This window comes from Rhipicephalus sanguineus, chromosome 11 (genome assembly GCF_013339695.2).
Source record: "Rhipicephalus sanguineus isolate Rsan-2018 chromosome 11, BIME_Rsan_1.4, whole genome shotgun sequence".
NCBI classification, from domain to species: Eukaryota; Metazoa; Arthropoda; class Arachnida; order Ixodida; family Ixodidae; genus Rhipicephalus; species Rhipicephalus sanguineus.
This window is the reverse complement of record NC_051186.1, coordinates 80,475,513-80,502,779: the sequence shown is the minus strand read 5'-3', so window position 1 is coordinate 80,502,779 and position 27,267 is coordinate 80,475,513. Positions and strand designations below refer to the sequence as shown.

Here is a 27,267-nt window from a genome sequence, read left to right as displayed (position 1 = left end):
GGCTCCGGGTTTTCGCCACGGCTGCGAGCGAGCGAAACGGCAGCAGTTGTACGGTATCTGCTAAGGAGAAAGCTTTAAATGCGAGTTACAAGCCTCACGACATGTAACTCGCTTAAGGACCTTTAAATCTATGACCTCTTTTTTTTTCTTAAACTGCCATAACACTACCTCCGTTGCGCTGAGTAAGCGTGAGCCAAGAAAACTGTGCAGTCAGCTGAAACTAAACCAGCCAGCTGAGGCGATCGACTCCGAGAAAGTGCCTTAAGCGTCTGCTTCAATACCAAGACACAAATGCCATAAGTAAAGTTTTTATGTATAAAAAGCACAATGATTCTGAAGTTACATTTGTTTTCTTGTATTTGCTTGCGTAATACTTAATTACCACTTACCCCGCTACAGACTGGTGCCAAATATAACAAAAAAAAAAACAGTACAGTGGCGATAGGCCCGAAAATAAAGCGAATGACGGAGAACATGGCGACAGAAGCAGGACTTCAGTCATGCTTCGATCATCACGTACAATCATGCTTGTATGCCAGAAGGCAAGATGGAGTTAAATACGTACAAAGGTTAACTATCTAAACGTGGTCACACAGCGTAACAATATATTTCACGAGGCTAGTTGAGTGCATTAACCAATATACTCAGTGGTTTTAGTTCTCCTGCTTAGTTATTGCCAACTCCAAGAAGAAAACATGCATCAATATTTTCACGTGCACGAGGAACACGTAGTAAAATGCATTCGCCATAGCTTAGAATCGGACACACGGCATTTTGCTCAACAATACTACGTCATAACCACTGTGTGACAGCCAGGGGTGAAGCTAACGTGCGAGGGCGCTCAGTCTACAGGTGGCATGATTTACTTACACGGTGCAAATGCGTCGTGGCCATGGGTCTACAACTGTGGTGGACGAAGAAGATACAGCTGTTGAGACGTGGCATCCCGTTTGATATAACAGGGCGCATAGTTTTAATTTTAATTCAATTGCCCGCGTTAAGCTTCTGAGAATGTCACATGTTTGTAGCATTTGCATGATTCCTTTTTCATGCAGCCGCTCAGAAAGTCTCCCACGTTGCAAAACGTTTTAATGGCAATGACGCCACCTAAGAAAGACGCCGCGTTAACGTAAGTGCTGCGAAAATGAAGCAATGTAGACGGACGAATGTCCCGCAGCTGACCACGGTCGACCAACGAGAGACATGCGTCAGCGGTAAGTGTAACGCTTTCGCACGCACCAGTCGCGCGCACCAACTGTGCCTCTTGATAACATAGACCTTAACAAAGCTGATGCATTGCAAACAGACATCTGCAAAAAATACTCCAAGCATTATCCTTGAACCGTAAGTCATGTGTCATATCTGGCAGCAGTGCGCGAGTTCGCGAATGGACTAACGGGAAAGCCTTTCAGTTCGGACAACAGATAATTTCACGAGATATTGGCTTCGCTTGCACGCTATGAAGTGATGGCGTTCCTCTCACAATGGCCTGCCTTTGGCCCCTGGCTTTCCGCGAGTAAAGATGGGAGGTAAACAGTTCTTGGAGCGCAACATCAGCGGCCTGCGGCCGCCATTATCGCAAAAAATCTTCGTGGCCATAAACCTGCTCTTTAAACAATGACGGAATAGGTCCGGCTATGTAAAAGTATGGGGCCGACCCTGCGTTGCCATCCTCCCCCACCCCTTCGTTGTTTAGGGGAGGGGGGAGGGGGCTGCTTCCCCCACCCCGTGCGCATGCCTATGACACTGTACGCGAAGTGTCTCTTGGAGACGAGTGTACCAGAATCTTGGAGGGATGCTAACATCATCCTAATCCATTAGAAAGGGGGCGTCGAGGACTTGAAAAATTACAGGCCAGTGAGCTTACTGTCCGTTATCTACAAGCTATTTCCAAAGGTGACAGCTAATAAAATTAGGGCCACCTTAGAATTCAATCAACCAAAGGACCAAGCAGGATTTCGTACAGGCTACTCGACCGTTGACCATATTCACACTATCCATCAGGTCATAGAGAAATGTGGGTAATATGAGCAACCCTTATATATAGCCTTCATAGATTACGAGAAAGGGTTTGATGCGGTCGAAAGCTCAGCAGTCGTCCAAGCACTGCGAAATCAGGCCGTCGACGAACCGTATATCAAAATACTGGAAGAAATCGACAGCGGCTGCACAGCCACCACAGTCCTCCATAAAGAAAGTGACGAAACTCCTATAAAGAAGGTTGTAAGGCAGGGGGACACGATCTCCCCAACGCTATTCACCTCGTAGTTACACCGGCATAAAACACTTTCCTGTTAAAATACGCAGAAGAAATGTACGTCAAGCTAGGCTTTCATTCGTGAAGTATAGTTCTCGTACGTGCACGTGCTACGCGACGTTTTGTATGCGCCAGTCGTCTCATAGAGCTTCTTGGCACGTGTAATATACACGTGGGACAATGACCTGTATAATGTTTAGAGCATCGTACTTTAATACTAGAAGACGAAGGCTACCTGATATTTTTTAAGGCGAAAACCGCACATGCCTCACTAAACACGAAACTTGACCGTCGGCGTCTCGCGCCCTGCGGCGTCGGGAACGAGTGGTGCAAAAAATCATCATCACCTGATGACGTCACCGTATGACGTCATGACATCACAGATCGCAAAACATTGTGACGTCATCATGACATCAAACCTGGCGTGACGTCATGTGACGTAACGCCGCATAATGCCGTTGTAGCGCGCTGCTTTGGGCGGCGAACAAAACCGGAGAGCGCGCGACCTCAAAGAAGATAAAGGCGGCGCTTCGCAGTGGCACGTAAAACCACGGCTCGTGTTCCCTGCTGGCGTCGATTCTGGTTCAGCCATCTTGTTCGTTCGCTCCTGTGGCATAAGCCTACACCGTCATCACATATGACATCGTAGCTTTGACAAAGGTGGGCTGATCACGGAGGCATTGCACAACCAGGTGAGGTGCCTCGGATCCTGGAGGCAGTGGAAACCACGTTAGGTGCACAAAGCTTTCGGAGGGTGGCGGGGCAGGATAAATACATCTAGGGAGCCTACATGACCGGCCGTTCCTGTAGGTTACCTAATACATCGAATGAGAAGAAAAAGAAGATGGCTTTCACCTTCGAGTCGTCTTAGGTGAATGCAGAAGGGACCCTGTGATTTTTATATTAGGGTGTATGTAATCTACTGGGGCAAACTAGCAACACCAGCCGCAGTCAGCAATGTCCGCTAGAAAAGCTTTCGTTAAGAAGTACACGCAACTTACTCGTGACTTTTAGCCCTTTCTGGTCGTGCAGAAGACCGCTGTGTCGACTTTTGTTTTTCTCGGCGATGGAAGATTTTGGCGTCGCAGGTGTGCGGGGTGGAATAATCTTGTTGGCATGGCGGGTTCCTGTGAAAAAAAAAAAAAGAAACAAGTTTTGGTATGCTTTTATGTAGCTACCAGTACAAAACACGCACGCCGATCGCAAAACCAACGTGCAACCGTAAGTTAAGCGTATACACTCGACCTTTTACATGGCATTGTTCCAAATTTGAAACACGTGAAATCCGCTTTCTTTCCGAAGACTCCGGGACTTTAAATTTTCGTTTTCGCATGCTCACTTGTGTATGCAAAAATAGCGCAATTGTAATTTTTTTTATTAGTATCAGCTCATTCAGAAGCATTGCATAGATGTTCGTGTTCTGCCACAAGTAATCGTTTGTTCCGTTATTTCAAAGGAAAAATAATGTTGCAATAAACAACGGTGAACTGGCTGTAGTCAGAGGCGCCCTACTTCACTCATTCTCGGCGCGTTTACAGCAAGCACCACCACACACAAAGTTACTGGCGTATAATACACTTATTCGACCCATCCTGGAGTACGCAAACGCTTCCTGGTTCCCGTACACAAAAAAACTAACCAGCAAGCTCGAAGGTGTCCAACGAAAAGCGCTTAGGGTTATTTTTAACAAATTTAATCGAACAGATTCGCCTACAGAATTGCTTAAGAAGGCTGGACTACTAACCATAAAAAACCGGGCGACATTGGCACGCTTAAAGCTAATGTACCAACTGTTACACAGTCAGCTAAACATAGACAAGTCCCGCTACATCAAGCTATCCGCAGCTAGAACTACCCGCCACAAATACTCTCATACCCTTGCCCCTTACACATATCACACAGATGCTTTCAAATTCTCGTTCTTCCCGCTTGCGATCAGAGAATGGAATAGCCTGTCCCCCTCCATTACCAGTAGCACATCCCTAGCCACTTTCTCAAAACTAGTAGAAGGCGACTTGATAGCCTCGCAAACCTAATATGGTGTTACGTGAACTTTTTTGTTCTTGTTTAAGTAAAGTGCCAATGTGTTTGTACTTTGAAAAAAAAGTTCTTGTATGTTTTTTTAATTTCTTATTATTATTTTTATTTTTATTTTTTTATTTTTTTTTATTTACTGTACTAAATCACTGTCTTTGATTGTTCACCTGTTATAATCCCTCTGGGATTGACAGTATGTATAAATAAGTAAATAAATAGTCCTCGAATTCCCTGAGAACTCGTGGTATTGACATATACCACGTATAGCCTAGGGCCAGTAGTCAAGAAAGAGAAAGTAGTTATATTTCTCTACTGCTGCGCTGTCGGAATTGAACCTCGAGCTTTAAACACGATAGCGTTCAAGACCTCGTTTAGCAAAAATTCCGGCGAAGGCGTCGGCGTCCTTGGTTGTGAAAGAAACACCGGCGCTGTCCGTGAACGAAAAATCGCGATGGATACAAATAATAAAAATTAAGTGTCCCAGCCGGAATCGAATCCAGGCATTCTAGGTGGCAAGCAGGTGTTCTACCACAGAGCCGCGCCAGTGCTTGAAACAGATTCAGAAAAAAACACTATTTATTTATTTATTTATTTATTTATTTATTTATTTATTTATTTATTTATTTATTTATTTATTTATTTATTGAAACCCTCAGGGCCAAAGGCATTAAATAGGGGAGTGGTTACAAAGAAGAGGGGAAAAAAAAACGACAGAAGAACAAAAAGCAGATAGAACATTTCAGTAAAAAGGCGTGTAGTTATACAGTTTTAGCTAGATTAACAAAGACAGATAACGTGTTCACAGACAAGTGATAATTAATTATAAAAAGTGCACTAAGGTTACAAAATATGTACGTAGGGAAAAGAAATCAAGTCCTGGGTGTCTACAAACACTCATGTTGCAAAAGCAAACAAGAAAAAAAAATGAGAATCCATTTATACAATATTAGTTAAAGGGACACAAAAGGCAAATATTAAGTCGACGTTGATTGTTGAAATAGCGGTCCAGAAACCTCGTAGTGCTACTTTTATGCAAAGGAAGTGCTTATTTTGAAATAAAATCACGTTTTAGTGGTCCGCATCGCGTTAGCGCACTTCAAATCACCCGCCTGAAAGCGGTATTTCGCACGTCACTGTTGCCGTGCCCAACGTTGCCCGCCTTTATTGCGCGGCGGCATGCACTGGCGGCGTGCACCATTCGGGCGTCCGGCAGCGTAACATGCATGCGGTATTTTGTCAAACTTTCTGTCAGAGCGACTTTCACGAGCGTGCAAAACACACGCGGCAGTACACGACACGGAAACTACCACTGAGACGCGACCGCGTGAGCGAAGCAGGGCGCCGGGCGAAGCGCAGTTCGGCGAAAACGGAACTTTTGAACCACGCGCACCGTTCTCCATGGCAACGCCAAAGAGGTTCTTTTTTCCATGAATCAAACAGAAACGAAAAAGCAGCATTCTATCTCTTGATGCATGGAAGGTTCTTTTTTTTATTGCAGCTAGTTTGATTACTAGTGATTAATTGTATTCAGACTCTCCCACGTCATCGGGATCACTTCCAAAATGCCCCACTCGTGGCACTCATCGTGCGATACATTTAGCTTATTTCTCGGTAAGTAGGGCACTGCTGTTGATAATACTGCCGTTTTAGACGTTGTCATACATTGAGCTTTCACTCTGTCATAAATTGTTATTTGCCTTTAGTGTCCCTTTAAAGCTGCTGTAAACAAGTGGTTATCATGAATTGATATGATGGCATCGGGAAGGTGGTTCCATTCAGTGGATGATCGGATAATAAATGACTGAAAGAAGCCTTTTGTGTGACACGTTTCAAGGCCAACCTTGTGACGATGGTCGATTCGAGGCGATATGTATTGCGGCTGTGAAATGAGTTCGTTACGGAGAGTTGGATGGTGGAATATTTTGTGAAAAAAGACCAGACGCGCGACTTTACGACGAGAAGATAGTGATGTGAGTGAAAGATTGATTTTCATAGCAGATACACTTGCAGTTCGACTGTAGTTACATAAGATGAAGCGAGCTGAATTACTTTGCCTGAGTTCTAATGATGTCAGTTTGTCAGTTGTAGTATCCCAAATAGCGCATGCATATTCTAATTTAGGCCGTACAAGGGTAGTATAAAGAAGCTTTTTTAGAGATTAAGGTGCAGTTGAAAAGTTACGGCGTAAATAACCTAGGGTTCGGTTAGCATTCCTAATTACGTAGTCGATATGGGTGTTCCAAGATAAGTTAGTAGTTATATATATGTACACCTAGATATTGATAAGAGTCAACAAATTCAAGGGGAACATTATTAAGGTAATAAGTGTGCATGGTGTTAGTCGAACGCGACACCCGCATGACTTTACATTTAGTGACGTTTAGTTCCATTAACCAATGTTCACTCTAGTTAGTTACGGCAGTCAAATCAGACTGAAGATGGTTATGATCGTCGATACTGGTTACTTCACGAAATATAACACAGTCGTCAGCAAATAAATGAATGTTAGATGATAGCGAGGCAGGGAGGTTGTTAATATAAATAGGGAACAAAAGAGGTCCGAGCACTGAACCTCTTGTTGCGCGAGGAATCGCGTTAACACATACAATATTGTGTGGAAGAAGCGTAGGGGTCATACCATGCGAATTGGGCAAAGAGTGGGTTGTAAAGCCCACCCATTTATAAACATGAACAAAGCGTACAGCTGCGCAGGTGCGCCTATGGATGCGTAGAGGGTAGATCGCTAAATCAGACAATGATGAATTATCGCGTAATGGACGTTTGGAAACTTCATTTGCGGTAGGCATTCCGGGATAGTTTAAGAGGGACAATATTACGCGTAGAGACGTTCCTTTCCTCGCTGTTGAGGTGCCCACCGCGAAGCGAAGCCTAGCGAATGAGACGGCGATGCGAACGGGACCCAAGTACGCTATCGCGTTCTACTTTTGAAGTCGAAGCCCAAGTGTCCTCCAAGTTTTGAAGCCTCACGAGGCCTCGGAGTTTCACATTTCGGAAAACGGAAGGGCTCCATATTGCTGACTGCCGTAAAATCCCGAGCAAGCGCCCCTACCCGAGTAAGCGCCCCCTCCCCCCCCCCCCCTCCATTTTTCGGGAGATTTGAAATATGCGCCAATGACCGAGCAAGCACCCCCCCCTCCTCCCGCCATTTGCAGTTTCATAGTTTCATTCATTGTTTTTATTCGCCCGATGAGGGCGAATAACGACAGTGACTGCATGTGTATTCAATAAAGCCTTTCACTGAAAGCACGTGCGGCTTCTCCGCCGCCATCTTGAATTTTAATCCGTGACCCGAGCAAGCGCCCCCCCCCCCATTTTGTCGGTTAATCTTTCACCAATAGGGGGGGGGGGGAGCGCTTGCTCTGGATTTTGCGGTAGCCCTATTAAATAACTACAGTTACACAGGCTTTGAGTTCATTTATATGTGCTGCAATGCCCAACAACGAGACGCCTTTGTCACTCACCCAGTGGAGACTTCTTGGCATGCACGCCGCGGCTTTCCCGGTCACCCGTCCGCAAGTGGGTATCCGGTCGCTTGTCTTCGTTGGTCTTCTTTCTCTCGCCTAAACAAAGTAAATAAAACAGCTATCATCGACTCTGACAAACACATAATACCCGTAGTTCAGCACTTTCTACGCAGTCTGCATTAAATACTTTTCCCACAGGCTCGTCTAGCTGCGCTGGAAGAGATAAACACGAGTGATGATGACAGGGCTAGGAAATGAGGACTAGCATTCAAGCTGCAGGTTTTAGTAATGACTGCGTTCTGGCGGCAATCCACGATTTAGAACATAGATCGTACCTGCGACTACCGTTCTTAGTACAGCGGGGAGCAAGAATACCGCACGTGGGGATTTCGCAGTTCCGCTAATCAGTCCCTTACGCTCAACACTTCTGTTGAAGGCCCCGGAACCAATGTTGTTGACTGCTGGCTTGGGAAACACATAGCATCATCACTATTAGTGCAAAATAATAATTAACAACCAACACTTAATAAACATGCAAAGTTGTACTATGAATACAACATCTAAAACATCGAAGTTTCGGCGTATACACTTAAAAAACACCCAAATACATTTTAAGTCATGCATCCTTCATACGCACGTATCCAATTAACACGTATCCAACAGCGTTACAATATTTCTCATAACACAAATATAGTTCGTGAATTTCTTAGCCTTCTTCATATTGCCTTCCAGGCTCAAGAAGACGGGACTGTTCAATCCCTCATTCTAAAATCTGTGTTTCATGACAATGAAGTGTGGTGGTATCACCATCATCGAGCCAATGAGCTACATTTGTTGTGCCATTATGCTCGTTCTGCTCGAGCTTGTTAAAGGGGAGTAGCAAAAATGTGTTTGTGCAATGCACTAAAAAGGTCCCGCCATTTATTTTCAACATTTATTAGCACGATTACCTAAGGCGGGGTTTCCAAGCAATATACCTATGCCATTTGCTGAAGGAATTCGCAGCCGCACAATCGGGAAGGCTGGATCCTTGCCACAAGACAGCACAGAGCAAGCAGGAAGAAAAATGTGGCGGTAATGCCGTACGTCCATCGCCTGTCTCATAACTTTAAGAGGATAGGGCTACGTGGAAACGTGCACGTAGTGGTTTCGTTCCGAACAAGCTTATCGGCCAATGTCGAAGCACAAAACCGCAAAGTACAATTAGGAAAGCATCTGATAAGAGCCATCGGTATAAGTGCGTTGACCGTAGGGACCTGCTGTAACATATATACAGGCATCACGGAGGAAACAAATATCAGACAAACCATCAAGTAATCAAAGGAAAATATGCAGTCGTACTCTACATAGACCAGCAGATAGGTGCACCACAGTGAACTTACAGATCGCCTAACTTGTTGGGCAGAAATTTTAAAGTATTACAACGATGGTGGCGACCAGATAAATGTTAATGCGCCATCTGAACAGGCCACAGCCTGGCCAACGCCACCTTATTGCCCTTACTTTTGCATGAAGATGAAGAGATGCATGGTTTGGTTAAGCATGAGCATCTTCGCTAAGTTACCACCGCGCGCAACTTGTCTCCAGTCAGTATGCTAATATGTCACACGAACGCGCTGTCGCGGACTTTATTGATAAATTTTGCTGGGACCTGCGCCCGTATACTGGCGCGTCCCGTAGAGCGCGCCGCCCTCGCAACGGTTGCTTTGAACTGTGTTTTCTATAGCTTTGCTATCTGGTTGAGTGCTGAGAAAAGTACTCAACTGTCAGAAAAAAAAAGAGTCAAGACTATCTATGCAAGACGCGCATGGGCTGTGCCAATGTGATGATACACGCATGACTCTATGCAATACTAGATACATCCATATGTACCAGAACGCTACAAAAGGCAAATGTGAAAGCGCAGCAGACCGAGCACGGTGTCTACATCGCCGTATAGTTAACGTAAAAGGGTTCTTTTTCTCGAAAAGGGCAAAGACTAACCAGCATTTGCTAACTCGCAGGTATCTTTCTTTTTTCTATTTTGCATATTGCCGCGGGTCTTATTTTTCATAAGTTGAAACTTCACCCACAAAGACTGTGGGCAACGCGCTGCGCAGGCCGTGCCGCGATGTGTAAGAAGCTTCGCGATTGTTTTAGAACGTTCCGTTAAGATTGCGCGCCGCACGCGAATGTTCCAGCTTCGTCGAGAGATAACGCCGCCACCAGCGATATCGCTGGAAAGTTCGATAGCGCCTGTATAACAGCCGACGCGCTTGACCGCTTGTCAGTTGACCGATGGCCGACGCCCAGTTCGCCGCTATCAGTGCACAGCGTGTATTGCTGTAGTTTGAGTTTTCATTTCCCGGCCCCGAGTTCGGCCAAATAAAGTTTCATCTTGGACACCTCGCCTGTGGTCTTCGTCGACGTCACGACCCCGTGACAATATTATATGGCTACAGAATATTTAGCGTTGCCAGAGAGGCGATGTGAAAAATTTAGCATTTGCAACTAAGCCTACGCACGCTCCAATGATGAAAGGTAGATTGCAGAGCGCGAACAACGGCAACTAAATAGGAAGTAAATAAGTAAGCTAGCGGCTAAGAGGAACGATCACCATGATGCAGTCTACAAAAAATCTGCCTTTAAGTAAAGTCCTCGTGTGTTCTGGTCATCACAAGTTCATCCTGCCAGAAATCACTGTCCACTCTTCCCCTGCCATGGATCGTTACCTGGAACCACGGCAACCTGCGTGCAGCCAAGCGATTCTGTCCACGCTTCCTTCATCATCCATTTCATACGCGAGAGTAATAATCAATCAAACGTTTATTTAACGTGCCCAGGAACAACCATAAGGTCTTTGTACTGGCGCACGAAAAACAACAAAAAAAAAAAAAACAAACAAACAAAGGCCAACATTCATAATAAAATATCAGGGATAAAAAAACGTTATAAAATTGCACATATACAGCTATGCGCAGAAAAAAAAAAAAGGTCGACAGTGTACAAGGCTATGTAAGTACAGTGCAAAGCTCGGAGCAGAACAACGACTGGGAGCTGTGAAAAACATCGAGCTCCAAAAAGTAAGCATTGTAAAGACGTTGTATCCCGCCAATGGTCGAATGTTCACAGAGGCAGGCGGTTACATGAAAAGGTCTATTCTCTCTGGTCAGCTTACGTGGAATTCGGAAATTAAGACAGTTGAGCAGTACAGGGCAGGATATGATACCATGCACAAGCTTGTAAAGAAATAACAGATCAGCGCGATTTCGTCGGCAGCAAAGTGATGGCAATGATAATAATCCAGCAGCGTTAGAACGAGATCCAGAGTCATTTCTAGCGAAACGATGGTTGTAAATGCTTAGGAATTTTTTCTGGACTCGCTCAATGGCGTTGCTGCTGGAATTAGGAATGCCATTCCAGATCACAGATGCATACTCTAGTTGAGGAAGACATAGCGCGGTGTACAATTTTCGGAAGGGCACAGGAGAACGGAATTCTCTAGACATTCTGCAAACACAGCCTAGGGTGCGAAGACCCCGCAAAGCAACACGCTTAGCATGAGCAGAAAAGTGTAAGGTGCTATCAAAAAGAACACCTAGATCATTGATCTCACATACCTTACACAACGACACAGAATTGACAGAATATAAAAATGGCACACTAGATGTTTTTCGAGTGAAACTCATTACCTTGGTTTTTGAAATATTTAGGGAGAGGTTATTGCTCTTACACCATTCAGAAAAAGAACACAAATCAGATTGCAGCAAGCGACAATCGATAACTGAATGAATTTCCTTAAATATCTTTATGTCATCGGCATACAAAAGGAAAGAAGAATTCCGAATGACAGAAGAAACATCATTAATATAAATTAAAAAGAGGAGTGGGCCCAGTACCGACCCTTGAGGAACCCCACTAGTAGCTTTATACAAAGAGGACGTTTGGCCATTAACGGCAACGTAACATAATCTATCAAGAAGATAGCTATGGAGGAGATTCACAATTGAAGAATCAACATCAAACTGTGCAAGTTTATACACAAGCAGCGAATGGCTGACAACATGAAAAGCTTTGCTAAGGTCACAGTAAATAGCGTCAACCTGTCCTCTCTGCGAAATAGGCGTGGAGACTTGCATCATGAAACTGGCAAGATTAGTGACAGTTGAGCGGCCAGCGAGAAACCCATGCTGATTCACAATCAATGAATTTTTTATATCAAAAGACAATATTTTGTGAAGAGCAAGCTCAAAGATTTTGGATGCGGCACAAAGAAGGGAAATAGGGCGGTAGTTCGAGACGTCACTTTTACAGCCAGACTTAAACACTGGGAAAACACGAGCAGTTTTCCACATGCTAGGAAACGTTGAAGCATGCAGACACTTATTAAATATGGTAGTCAATACTGGGACAAGTATACTGCCATAGGCTTTTGGTATGGCAGAGGGGATGCCATCTGGGCCAGCTGAAAAGGATGGTTTCAAGCGCTTAATGCATTCTGAAATGGAATCTTCATCTAGCGACACAGCATCAGCTGCGCCAACTGCCTTAACCTGTCGACCGTTACTAGCTACAGAGGCTGGAGACTTATAGACAGATGAAAAATGCATGGCAAAACAGTCAGCAACGGCTTGAACTTCTACTCCATTTGGGTCCAGTATCCTGAAGGACTCGCCACTTTTGCTCGACCGTTTGCGCACATACTTCCAAAACTCAGCCGGCCTGTCAGTCGCGCTTTTTTCTAAAAATGAAATATATAGACTGTGATCCCGTTTATAAAAACGTTTACAAAGAGTACGAAAACGACAGAATTCTTCCTTGAAATGAGTTGATGCAGAACGTTTATACTTCCTGTGTGCACGATCTTTATGTTTCAGTGCACTTATAAGTTCTGATGAGAACCAGGAGGGATATTTACAATGATGAGGTGTATACTGGGGAATGAACTTGCGCATGCTGGTCAAAGATAAGCTCCGTAAACTGATCGACTTGATCATCAAGTAATAATAATAATAATAATAATAATAATAATAATAATAATAATCGCTGGTGTTTAACGTCCCAAAACCACGATATGATTGTGAGGAACGCCGTATAGTGGAGGGCTCCGGAAATTTCGGCCACCCGGGGTTCTTTAACGTGCACTTAAATCTAAGCACACGGGCCTCAAACATTCTCGCCTCCATCGAAAATGCGGCTGCCGCGGCCGTCATTCGATCCCTCGACCTGTAGGTGAGCAGTCGAGCACCATCACCACTAGACCACCGTGGCAGGCATACACGAGAGCATATCATGGCCGCCTCATTGTTCGCGAACGGTGCCCCTGCTCATTGAGCGGTCCGCTCGTTGCCTGTACACGCGAGTGACATCGCTGCTCGAAGACTACGTCGGCTGGTTGCTGTCGACCTTGCCGCCCACAGTGCCACCACTGCTGCCTGTCTCGGAGCTGCCGAGAACTCTGCAGTATACCGGGACCGGTTTCCGATCCCATGCGACAGTATTCCAAGACCACCAGGTTTTTGCGCTGTTTTGCTTATATTCGCTATTAATCCTTAATTACTTACACAATTTCTTGAAAAATAGGCGAAACTTGGCACTCCCTCATTCGCACACACATTTACACACGCAAGCGCTCACGACCACACGCCACAGACAGCGCTCATTACCGACCGTTTACTGTGCGTGAGAAACCCCAAATAGATCAACGATGACGCGCATGAGCAAAGGCCACCAATTCAACATAAGTGCAATAATCAACACAAAAGACGCATCAGAAATAACAGAAGCCACCAACCAAAAAACACAAAGGAAAAACAAGCTATCAGCGCGCAAAATTCTTGCATCAAGTAGCGCCTAACTTTCAAGATGACAGCGGCGACATCGGAGCGCACGTACCGAAGCGAGTTGATCACGCTCGTTAGACGTTCCGTGGTAAGTTTAGATGGAGGTCTTCACTTGGATAGCCTAAGATATTATGCCGTTCATCCAACAAAGCGAGATGGTGGATATGCCACAATCGTCTTAAAAATAAAAATGTTAAAACTCTTTATGAAGAAAGCGTCTTCGTCACATGATGGATCCGTATGTCGACAGTGTTGTTTTAACGGTCGCGGCTTTACCTGTCAGCTTTTTAACTATACTCGGTTACAAAAATTATGAATGGCCCATGAATACATAAGCTCCGCCCTCAGCAATCGCGCTTCCACGTAGATCTCCTCAATTCATCTAAATGGAATTTCCCCAGCGACATTTTAGCAAAATGTGGACGCTGCAAACCACGAGGGGGCAGTCATCCAATTACTTTCGCTCGTTTTCGTGACGCCAGGCACTTTAGATTATTTATCATGTCTATTTAAGGTCGTCGATTTTTTGCATCCGGATACACGTTTGTGCCGCTGGTTTTAGAAGATTTCGGCGTGTCGACAATTTTTATGAAATATTGGGGCATTAGCATTCCGCCTGAACAGATATTTTTGTCTAAGACGATGAAATCTGAGTTTAGAAGTATTACCTACTGCATACATTATGTTAGAAGGAGGACTTGCGCTTCGAACGAAACCAAGTTGGTATGATTCTCACACGAAGGCGAAGGGCAGCCGAACGACGTTTTTGCGGCTGCAGCTTGTATTTATTTGCAGGTCTTAACCGAGTATAGGTTCCGTACGTGCTTGCGTGTGCAGCTGAGTGTTTATAGCAATCGCTGCTGTGGAGCGCAGGCAGCCTCGTATTATAAAGTCAGTGCAGCAGTCACGGACCATGAGTACTATTAGTTCTGTACACTTGAGAACGCCTGCTATATTCAAGAAAACTAGGAACTGCTGTACAAAAGATAGATTGGCACTCGTTCAGTACGTTCTTCCTTTGAATATTTACGATTTCTTCTACTTTTCCCTTCTATCTCTCATAAAAGGTGTGCTTTTACCAAAACGTACTTCATCATATAAACTTTACGCACGTCATCTGCTCGTTAGCAGTGCTTGTTAATCCTTGGTTGAAAATGAAAAACTTGGAAAACGCTTGAGCATCTCATTTAAGAGTGGAACGCGATAGCGTAATCGGGACCCGTTCGCATTGTCTTCTGATTCGCCTGCAATGCTTCGCTCCCCAGTGGACACCTCAACCGCGCCTCAAGTAAAAGAACCTCTGCGTACCATCGTCTGCAAGGGAGTACGGTACGTGCACCTACTATGCTGCACACTTTGTTCATATTGCGGCAGATGCTGATCAATTATGCTGGTTCACTCTGTAATGGGTGGGCCTTTAAACCGCCCGCTCGTTGCGCAATTAACATGGTGTGACGGCTCGCTTGAGTCTACGCTTCGGCTTCGCAGTACAGTTGACACTCAATCGCTGATGACGTTAAATCGGGAAATTGGTAAGACAGACAAAGGGGCTTTTCGGTTTTTCGAAATCTAAAATTGTAACGTATACAACGGCATCTATTAGTAGTAGAATGGAATGCTGGGCTAGTTGGAATGCATGCATAATTGATGCAGCGCGAAAGACGGAGACGAAGGGTAACACAGAGTGCACAGGACGAGCGCTGTCTCGCAACTGAAAGATTTATTTCGAAAAAACAAAACGAGAAAACCAAGAAGGGCATAGCAGACATGCGCATAAGGCAGTAAAGCGAGTTAATGAGCAACCACACGCGCACATTGTTTAGAACAAATTCCAAACATGTCACTTGATATTGCATGAGCCAAGTAGATAAGCAAACTCCTTGTCCGTCAAGAAAATTGACGGACAAGGAGTTTGCTTTACTGTCTTTTGCTTTGCTGTCTTTTGCTTTGCTGTTTTATGGGCATGTCTGCTATGCCCTTCTTGGTTTTCTCGTTTTGTTTTTTCGAAATAAATCTTTCAGCTGCGAGACAGCGCCCGTCCTGTGCACTATGTGTTCCCTTACGTCTCAGTCTTTAGCGCTGCATCAATCATGCAGGCATCTATAAGCTTCAGTGGTACTGTATATTTGCCGCTAACCCCTTCCTGCGCGTTTGAGATGCCCGCGAGGGCAGCACGCGTGCGTAGAGCCTCCCACGTTCGGCCGATGCAGGCCAGGTAGACGGCCACGGGAAGCAGTGACAGGCTGCCGATGTGCAAATACGGGCAGAACGACTGCAGTGAGTGTACTAGCAGGCCGAGCAAAAATGTTGCGAAGAGGTGATCTGCCGCATAAACCATGAAATAAGGAAAGCAACGTGCCCGAACTGGTCGGTTCCAGCGCTGTGTCTTGTGTGTTCACTGTACCGCTTTTTGCGCTGTTCTACCACAATGTTCATGAACCAGCTAGCGTTTACAGGAATAATAAACCACCGCCGCCATCAGTGCCATCCCACTGTTCAGTCCTTTGTTACGCGCATGGGCGCGGCGTGCAGACTCGTGAAAATAAAGCTAAGGCCGTAACTAGGGCGGCTGGATGTTTTAACGCGATAGCTTTAGAGCGCACGCCAGAAGAAAAACCCGTCGTGTCAAAATTAAAAAAGATATCGCCGCTTTTCTACTCATTTTTTTTTCAGGAAAAATTAGTTAAATTGAGTATATAGTGCCAGGTGAATTCCGTTAATTCGAATCGATGACAAGATTGAACCCTATTAGTTCCTGTCGAGGAATGAGAATTTATCCGGTAGATCACAAATTTCGTAAAATCGGGGTTCGTTAGAGAGAGTTTTAAATGCATTACATTTTTTAACGCTACTGCTCACGCTGTATGTAGGCCTGTATATAGGATTCTTTTACGAAGCATTTTCAAATCACTCCGTCGTAGCTCAAATGGTAGAGCATCGGATGAGTAATTCGAAGGTTGTGGGTTCGGATCCCACCGCCGGAAAGGATGATTATTCGTCGCCTTCAATTCGTTTCAATTTAATTGAGAATCATTGCAGTGCAGTTAATAAACCACAAGTAATGCTTTCCTTGGCTTAATGGTGTGTCGGCTTCATTAGTTGTGTATAATACAGAAAAACGAGACCCTCGGACAGTTCCCCTACTTTTGGGCTAACAGTAGGAAAATATATTGTAAGCGAACCACTTACGCTAACACTGTACAAAGAATGAGGGTGTGTATAAGTATATAAGTAATTAATCACTTAAATAACACTTTCGAAATATTCGTTACCCAAACTACGGACTCATATTGTGAAACACTTCAAGGTTATATTACCGTCCGGCAGCTGCCCTTCAGCCTTATCGGAATGTCCACGTCGATGGCGCCGCGCAGCATGCTTGTGTGGCGACGTATGTGCTTGCTTCGCAGAGGCCTCTCCTGTCCCTGTCGGAAGACACCAGGCTTAAAAGAGGTCGGCCAAAGCTACATACAGGGATTCACGCCGGCCGTACCCAACGGGAGAGCAAACTGTGGTTTCAATCCGCCGTTTTATTTTTACGCGGGTGCCCATAGTGAAAATCAGAAAATTCCGCAGTGGATACTGTGAGTGATCCTTGATCAATCAGCGCGAACCACAGGACAGGACAACGGATGAAGACACAAGTCAAGGCGCTGTCCTGTTGTCTTCTATCATTGTTCCGTCGTTCACGCTGTTTCACCACGAATGAACGAAAATGAACTAGCGCAGCTAAGAACTCCTGTGAGTGACTTTACGTTTGTTAGTTTACTTACTCCAATCATTTAACAAGTAGGCAGCCTAACCACTAACGCAACCCGTGATGGTGGTCTAGTGGTTATGGTGTTCGACTGCAGACCCGAAGGTCGCGTGATCGAATCCCGGTCGCGGTGACCGCATTTTCGATTTTCGTTTGAACCTTCCTCTCAGATGGTGTGCAAGGGGGAGTCAAAATGTCCCCGTAATGATTACCTAATGACGACTGAAGTAGGACCCTTGCCCGCACACACTGTCTCCGTCGCTCCTGCCATTGTTGGAAGCAGCAGTAGAAGGCTTCTTTCGGAATCTGTCAGGGCTTAGTCGTTGAAGTTGCTGTGCTCTTCTCCACGGTTGCAAAACGTGTCCCATAGAGGTCCATTATCAAAATAGAGAACAGCAAAAAGACACAAAAAGCGAGATCCGAAGAGTAGGGTGTCTGACTGGAACGTTATTCTCGATTAGGAATTGCTGCGCATGCAGCACGCGATGTATGGATTGGCGCGTTAAGAACACATGTGACAACTAAGCTCCGACAGATTCAGAAAGCAGCCTTCTACCGCTGCTTCCAACAATGGGAGGAGCGATGGAGCAAGTGTGTGTGCACGCAAGGGCCCTTCTTCGAAGGTGATTAGGTAAGCATTCCCATAAGTCTTAATATTAGCACGCCGAACCACCAGTCCGAGAACATTTTGACTGCCCCTCGTAAGCTTGACGCAAGCTGGAACGGAATGAGACCAGGACATAATATTCAGACGTCATTGTGCTCATGATCAGCGGTAGACGCCGCTGTAATGCCAGAGTGCAAGGCATGAAAACGTCGCATAGGCGGCAGAAAGCGTATCACGCATCGTGATGTACGGAAGGCAATATTCACTGCAGAAGCAGGAAATACAGTATGAAATTTGATTGTGTAATGGTGTGACAGCTGAGTTTTAAGGTAACTTGGCCTTAGTCATTAGCTTGCGTACTCTACGCAGCAGTTGATGGCCCTGCACAGCAAGAGCAAAATCAAAATCATTATAATGCCAATTCAATAGCAAAACGAAGACCCGTATTCACAAAGCTTCTTGCGCTAAAAATGTTCGCAAGAGAATTTCTCAGCGACTCACGATGCTGGACACATCATTTTCGAAGCCTGCTTGCCAAGAGGAAAAGCACTTACGAAAGAGAAGTTTTGTGAATTCGACCTCAGGTCGTCTTCTATTTTTTTTTTTTTTTTTGCATTGCTTTATGCCGCATACAACAAATTACCTTCTGGGCGGTGTGCAAGATGCCCACTGGCAGGTCCATGGTGGCGTTGATGACGGGAGTCACCTTTATGCCGCGTAGGAGACGTCACTTTATGCCTGTCAATGGACCTGGGCGCTCCTGTTGAGAAGATAATCCGAGGCCTCAAACTTCAATGCAACCACGCATCCTTCCTAATGTACAGGATCCGTCAAAAGTTCCCAGGCCATGCCATAGGAATACATGGGATAGTGGCTTGGGAACTTTTGACGGACACTTGTACATGATAAATAAGTAACATTTGAGGATCATACCACGAACTAAGAATGGTCTCAGTAATTTGTGCGCACTTAATGAATGAAATAACAGAGGATACAGCACACGGGTGGAGTGATGCAAAATATTCGCGCCAAAAACAAAAGTCAGGGCACTTATTTTTATAAGAGAGGTCAAGCAACAAGTCAAACATGTTGTTCTTAGCAGTAAAAAAAAAAAAAAACTGATGCCACAGTAGGCAAATGTGGTACAAAACGAAAAGGCGCCTAAATAACCTAACTATAAAAATCAAAGACTGAACACCAATATGAAATGTGCAGACGCTGAAGACACATTCAATTTCACACCAGTACCATATAACAAAAAAGTTTACGCGATACTTAGAAATACATAGACACGAGATAAAAACTATAGGGCACACAAGAGTCAGCGTAGTTCAGTGCAGTCTGCGCAAGGAGCGCTCGCAGCCGACGCCAGTTCCGGTAGTGTCGGAAGTGACGCCATCAGAACTATTGGCGCAGCGTCTACGGTGCACGCTGTCTCCGGGACTGCAACAGACATTGCTTTGATTTCGGAGGAAGAAAGGTTTGGAGCTGCCGCCGCAATGAGCACTCGCACTCGACACCCCTTTTTTAGAGTGGAGACGGAGGGAACAGAAGGCTGGGAACCAGCGTTCGGCTCACGTCGCAGACATCCTGCTGGAGGAGGCGTTGCCATTTCAGTGCTTTGCCCGTCAGGCAGAGCCCAACGACGTACCTCGTGCAGCCACGTACCTCGAGCATGTTCCCCAATGTTGCGGCCTGTTGGAACGGTAATGCAATGGAATGTGGGCGCAGGCGGGATTCGAACGCCCGACCGGTGCCTGTACATTTTCGTCAATGTACGCAGCGCAGCGGTATCTAAAAGTGCTGCCTGTACCTCAGCGGCTGGCCAGGATTGAACCTTTTACAGCACTCGAAGAAATTGGCGAAAACCAGCGTGACGCCATAGTAGCGAGCGGCCACAAATGTTTAAATAGTTCGTGTATCTTGTATTTTCGCGAAATTTATGTTGTATATGTCGAAGACTGGCAGTAAAGAAAAGAGTCACACTTTCGCAGCAAGGGCGAAGCAGTGAATGCGGTGGCAACAATTAAGTTGGAATATTATACGAAGTAAGGCTTGAAGCTCAATCCTTCTGTATGCGACGTGGCTTAACTCAACAAAAGTCTGGCGTAAAGAAACGTGGTCGCTGCACTGACCGAAGCGACCTCGTGCTGTCTAGGGTTTTGACGCAAACTTTGCGATGAGAGCACAACACGTACGAAGGCAAGCGCAGTCTGCTCCGTGGGCGACCACGCCTGACTGGTTATACTCATTTCCTGCCTGAGCAACGCAGCCCCCTCCCCCCCACACACACACACTACGGCACCCCTCCACGCGCCTTTCGCTCGACGGAGACTGCCGGCGAGTTTCATATATGCTTCAGCCGTAACCGTCGGCAGCCATCGCACGCTTTCACTCGCACATAGAATATACGACGCGCGGGGCGATGTTATCGACATGACCAGGATTTGGGGACATGTGCACAGCGCCATCTCTCGTCGGTGACAGCGGTGGCTTGCCCTAACTGAATGGGAAATAGGCAAAAAAAATTCATATCTGACGAAAAAAGCTAGTTACCAAAAAGAGAGACTTATTTGAAGATTCTGGTAAAATTACAGTGTCGAATTGCAAGCCGCGTAGCTTCCCAGATTGTTTAATATTTTGCAATGGGGCCCCATGTGCTTCTAATGGGCGGTGTTCAATTCTCCTGGGAAGCCACACGCTTTGTAGTGCGTTACTACAATTTTACCAAAATGTTCCAGTGGGTCTCTGCTGCATATAACCGGGATTCCTTTTTGGCAACTAGCCTTTTTTTTGTCAGATATGATTTTTTTCGCCTATTTCCCATTCAGTTATGGCAAGACGCCGTTACTGTCGCCGAAAGATGGCGCCAAGTACAGATGTGCCCAAATCCTGCAAATGTTTGGGCTTTATGCGGTACACGACGGCGAGGCGAAGATGCGCCTCGAGTGTCCTTCAATTTCTCTCTCAGCAAAAGAAGGCGCAGTGGTTAGTTCGCTCAGCTACGGCGCGTTGTCAGTGGCGATGGGGCATAGGTTCTAATCCTATCCGTGGCTTCATTACTTAGATGAACGTGGCGTTACTGATGTGCCTTTTCATTCTACGAATTTCTCACGATAGCGAGGTCGCACAGTGAGCCAAGTAATGCCCACGCATCAAAGAAAAAGTGGAGCATGAACGCGAGGAAATTGCGAAGGTGTCGGTCGTGTAGGCCTACACAGCTTTTAGCGCTGGACATTGTATATCGAGAAGCACTGCCATTGCGACCTAACATTAGCACTTTTTGCTTACTTATCATTCCTGAAATTTGAAGCCTGCTCTACTCTAGTACGCCCGCAGTACACAATACGTGCGGTATGATAGGACAACAAATTACTGGAACATACAGGATATTTCAGCTAACTTGCACCTAGTATTAAAGAAACACACATACGCGCTACGCGTGTTCAGTTTGCCCAATACTGTTCCGAGCCGTACGCAGCACGTCAGGATTTTTCCAATCCGCCAAGCTAGATAATTAACAAAGATTGCTTAAATATATTTTAATTAGTAACTCTGGCGAAACATATTTAATGCAAACGTTGTAGCACTTAGTCTGAAACGCCGGAATATTTCATCCATGCTAAGATAACCGCCAATCCGATAAGCTCTGTAATTAACAAAGATTGCCTAATTAACCTTTCACATAGTAACTCTAACAAAAATGTTCAATAGAAAAGTTGTAACACTTGTTCCGCAACATCGGATTACTTCGTCTTTACTAAGATAACTGACCTGTTTAATTTTTGCCAGCTTTTGTGCGAAATTTAAAAAAGAATATACTCGGCGCAGGTTAGCCGGAACACTTCGCAAATGTGAACCGTTTTTACCTTGGGTAAGAAACTTGACATTACATGGATTGGCTATTAGAACATTATATGCCAGGTGGTAACTGAGCATTTGTTCACTTCCGACAGAAAAAATACTTCCCTTGGGAAATTTGTGATTTTTTCTACAGAGCCACATATTACATTTCATCAAATGAAGGTGGTCGTAGCATATTGCGTATCTTGGTGCGTCACTCTAATTTGATGCGACAGCGTATGACACTCGGTGTATTCCCCTTCGTCCAAGACCCCTTCGTCCAAGAAAGTCCGAAGCAGCGACTTACATTTCGAAGGTGGTGAAACGATAACGCACAGCGGTAGGCCGATTTCCTAGGATATCTTTCGGTGTCTTAGGCAAGCGTCCACGTGCACCGTGCGAGATTACTGATTGAAGCAACCATAAGAGCTGCTTACAGCACAATGGTCTTACGCTGAAATTCTTGACGGGGAAAGCTTTTAACCGTTTACGCGCGAAGAAAATGCACGGCTCTTCGCTATCTGTTTTGGTGTCGAATTCTTGTTGTAGTATATTCGTAAGCTTCATAAATCAAGTTCTCACGCACGGTAAGTTTTGCGGATGTTCATTGAAGCTAGTGTCACGGAGCTCGTGGATGGCCCATTGCCTGGCTATTACAACACATTCGTGTTTTCTCTCCCCACCTGAAATCAGGATTCCGGATAAACCACTGCCCACAGGATGGTGACAGGTATCTGCGGTGACTTCGAGCTCCCGTTTGTTGCTGAGCCTATCAACTGCATACTTGCATTTCGATGGCGCAACGATTTCACGGGACACACAGAAAAGATACACACACAACAGAGCGCTGCAACGCTTCAACCTTAGCAACTATCATTTGGAATAATGAGCGATTTACCAACTGAGAGGGGCGCTCGACGAATCACCGGTTCACGATGCTGATGATCGTGCGGTCGTTTCGGTGCTGAGGCCGATGCCATGGCAGAGTATTTCGCGTCTGTTCTGCCTGCACAGTCCAGTCAAAGACCCCTAGATCTCATAAATAACCATGGGCACATCAGTGCAGTGTTTTACACAAATCGTTGATACTTAGATAGATTAAACTCTTGGATACAATCAAGCAATGGTGCAATGAGGTTTAGCAGCATGTGGGCTTCGACTATTGCGAATGGGCGCCAAGATTTCCAACCACAGAAAGAATAGTACTACAAGTTGTGGATATTTGTGTATGCTATGTTTTCATTTTTTTTTTCTATTCTGCGAACATCGACATATGATCGTGATCGCGCCATAAACTCGTTTTATCAAGCACATAAAGATATCGAGTTTGGCAGCCTATACACTCACTTTAAAGCGCGCACAAGGTTCAAGAGATAGCATGACAGTTTGCGAATCGCGCAAGGTATTGTTTTTCTTAGCCTGTCATCCCGAAAAGTTTTGCGACATTATTGTTGGGCGAATTATAACTATACCGCTTGAGGAGGGCAGAAAACTTCGTGTGCAAGAAGCGTTATTTCTGACACTTTCCAGGCCTGCGGTATTTTCACAAAAACCGAACTATCTGCCTTAGTTTAATGATTAAGCTTGCTTCTGCGTGAAACATCGTCAAAACGACGCAGCCGAACACTTATCTGTAGAAGAGGAAGATGATAAAACGTTTATTGAGAATAAATAAATAAAAATAAATAAATAAATAAATAAATAAATAAATAAATAAATAAATAAATAAATAAATAAATAAATAAATAATAAATAAATAAATGGCCGCGTATCTGCGTGCTTCGCTGCAAATGTCGTCGAAAGACGATAGTCTTCTGCCGGCCGTACTACATGAGTCCTGGTCTCATCCGCGGCCACCCGAGATGCTGTTCTTAGGGCCACTGCCAGGTGGCAGCGCCACATATTCGGCAGAGGGCTTTTTCACGCATAGCGTTGCATTTTCAGCGCAGCCTAAGAAACACGAGTGTCTTTAGAATTACGTATCTGTGTATTTTCTAGTAAAGGAACACACCACCTAATACTTACGTATTGATGTTGCACCTCAGATGTGGGTAATATTTGCCTTTTGATCGACAATGTTTACAGGTATGAACGCAGCTACCAGTTCAAGATGGCTGGGCGTTCAGCAAGTGCTTAAACTTTCGCCGGGTGGCTGAATCGTGTAACAGACATACAGACAGACAGAAAGACAGACCAAAATTTCTGCGTTCAAGTATCCCAATAAAGACTATCATCTTTAATGAATAAATCATAGGAGGGGGAAACGTCAAGGGTGGGTTCCCCATTCCAGGACACCAGTGATGTGCTTTGTGGCGCGTGGTGTCGGCAGGTCTTGTTGAAATAGGCGATGAACTCAGGGGTTGCTTTCCGCTTGTGCTGGTGACTTCATTAGATAACGTGTGCGCCATTTGCGACCGTTCATGCCGACATCTATGTTCGGTAGCATCTCGAATCGATTTTTACTTTCCTCGGCAGGCCACTTCGAACCATATATGTCTAACAGCATTACACAATAGAGGGAAAGACGGCGCCAATGTCTATGCGGGCCCTTTGACCGGAGCCCTACACCAGCACGGGAATGACGGGAAGTATACGTACAGGTTTCGGAGCAGCTTCAGGTTGATTTTGTTCTCGAGACCCGCGGTACCTGTTTACTGAGCTTTAAACAAGAGGACGTCAAGTTATCTTGAACAAAAGTTGTTTCATTCTTCCATATTTAAACTTTATTGCAGAACCTTCACATGACCGTGAGGTTGAAGTGAAGCGGTTATGCTTGAGTGACTGATGCGCCAACTGTTTGCCCGTGGCCTTCTTCAAGTACATTTTATGCCGAGCGCGCCGGCTGATGTCGTCTTGACCCAGCGACGACGCCATGTGATGACCACAGCAGTTGTGATAGTGCGAAAAAACTCTACTCTCTAGGGGGAAGCTTGGCAGCAACGGTTTAGAAGCCTTACTTGCTGCTAACCGATTAAGCGAGTATCCCTTCCTCAGAAAACCTTTCGCTGCGAGCACTACAGAAGTGCGGCTTCGTGTAGCAAAGAGAAATTGACGTACCTTCGTAACAGCGAGAATGAAGGGTTCACGATGGCGACGGGTCTCGGGAAAAGGTGATCGCTAGCATCTACTATGACGTGTACCCACTAGAGTATACTAAGCGGTCAATTGCCTCATGCACTGACGCAAGCATAAATACCCAATAAAATAGATAGCAAAGCGAACGCCGCTGTAGCTCAATTGTTAGAGCATCGGACGAGTTACCCGAAGGTTGCAGGTTCGGTCCCTACCTGTGGCAAGTAGATTCTTCATCCGCTTTGATTCCCTTTCATGTGTGTCATAATTACTGTACAACAGTAAAAACATACACCGCAATGCCTCCTATACCTTCCTTAACTTCATGCATGGGCTGTTGGTTTTAGTAGGTTGTGTGTAACAAAGAAACGAGCCCTCGATGATGCCCCCTGACTCGTTTATCCAATCGTAGGCGCTCATAGAAAGCATATAGATATAGCATAATATTACAATAAAAGTTCAGGGGAAGATTGAAGCTTCAAGAGATGAAAAATTTGTGAACATGGGGTGTCCCTGGAGCCAAAGTTTCTACAAGCAGACTTGTGTTCTTTAAGGCTGCAACTGGAGAAGTCCGCTTGCAGAAACGTCTGCTCCAGCGACAGCCCGTGTTCATATATTACGATGCAGTAGACACCGTACTTCACCTGCAGTGAATATGAAGTTCAGGCCAAGCGGTGTAAAACTAGACAGTCGGCATTTATGAAAACCACACTATGTCGTACCCTCCCGTTAAAGGGGTACTGACACAGAATTTTGCGGCCGAGATAGCCTGCTGGATCGATTCCCGTGTACGTACGTGTACCATCTGCAAAATATCGACAGCAAATAAAGCTTGGAAGGTATTTTATATGACTTTTGAAGTTCGCGAGCGCGATGCAGCATTATAGGCCGCACCTGGTGCATTGACAGCCTCGGAGGTGACCCGAGGTGACCCCCCTACTTCCCCTACGCAAACGTTTCAGCCGGTACAAGTTATGATGACGTCGTAGCCGCCATTTCTGTTTTGACGCGCTTCCCGACGAATCGCTCCTCGCCAGCGGGTCAAACCTGAAGTGATTCGCCACGTCGAAAATTCCTTCCATCCCCGCCGCAAGAAAATCGTCGCCATCAGACGACAATGAGCCCGACGACGACACACCGCGCGGAAAGGCGTCACTGTTCTGTGTGCTCACGTGACCGAGCGTTTCACTCGCTAGGTGATGATAGTTGTACCCGGCGGCTTGTAGTTTTTGGAGCTCTGTCAAACCGAAACTGAGGCTGTGTCGGTAATGAGGAGCTTGTAATTAATTATCTGTCGCGTGCTGCAGCAAACGATATGCCGTGTTATGACTAACAGGCCCCCAGCAACACATTGCAGCAAAAAAACACGGGGCGAAAATTTTTGTGTCAGGACTCCTTTAAACCTTTTGAGGGCGAGGGAGTTACGGACTCGCCACCTATCGCCTCTGATAGAATACCTGATTGCCATGTAGAATGATTGGGTTCGATTCCTGCTGGGATCCTAATTCTTATATTTTCCATTCGTCGGGTCAACGCTTCCGACGTCGGTTTAACGCGGCACGCTCCTCATAGGTTTTGCTGGCGGCTCTCAATGAAAACACCTCGCGGGAGTTGTCCTGGACATTTCTGTAAAATGTTGTCGAAACGAGGGAAGATTCTTGCCGCGAAAATGATAATCGCGGGCGGAACGGAAGCACAATATTTTTTACACACGCTACCTGTTTACAGAATACGTACAGTGAGCGCGCATTGCCCGCAGTCGCCGCGATGGAGTATTCCCAAACCGGCTTCTTGCGTGAAAGTTAGGCAATCGATGAGATCGAACTTTGTCTATCGCTCTTCGCAACGAACAGCTTCCCGCTGCTTATTTTTCATAATCCACTGAATCAATGGCCTGAGGCTATAGGCAAACGTCAGCACATGCCATGCCTTCGTTTTTAACATGCTTCTTACCAAGTTCCATTCCAGTGAACTTGCGAGTATCTAGCATCAGCACTTTCGTAGACCACAGCTTCATGATCGCAAATTCTCTACTGCTGTGAAAGGAGAAGCAGTCCGAGGCGGAACATATGATAGCATGCAAGGTGGAGGTGAACAAATATCACATAAAAATTCAGGAGCCCTTGCCCTACACTCTTAATCAGGTCCCGCTTAAAGTGCTATATATAGCCAGGAAACAGTACATTTTGCTTCTGTTTTCCTGGATATAGCCAGCCTTTAACCAGGACCTTATTAAGAGTGTAACGGTAACATGGGGGCAAGCGACGCTTGGCGTGCCTGCCGCATTGTTTTCCTTTCTTTCTTTCTTTCTTGGCTTCTTTCCTGGTCTTTCTTTCTTTCTTGCTTTCTTCTTTCTTCTTCTTTCCTTTCTTTCTTTCTTTCTTTCT

General features: G+C 45.5%; 1 protein-coding gene across 11 annotated transcripts in view; it reads right to left on the bottom strand.

Moving 5' to 3' along the window:
* LOC119375196 (GRB10-interacting GYF protein 2) overlaps positions 1-27,267 on the bottom strand; it is a 676,837-nt gene that overhangs the window by 432,101 nt on the left and 217,469 nt on the right. The window lies entirely within an intron of this gene.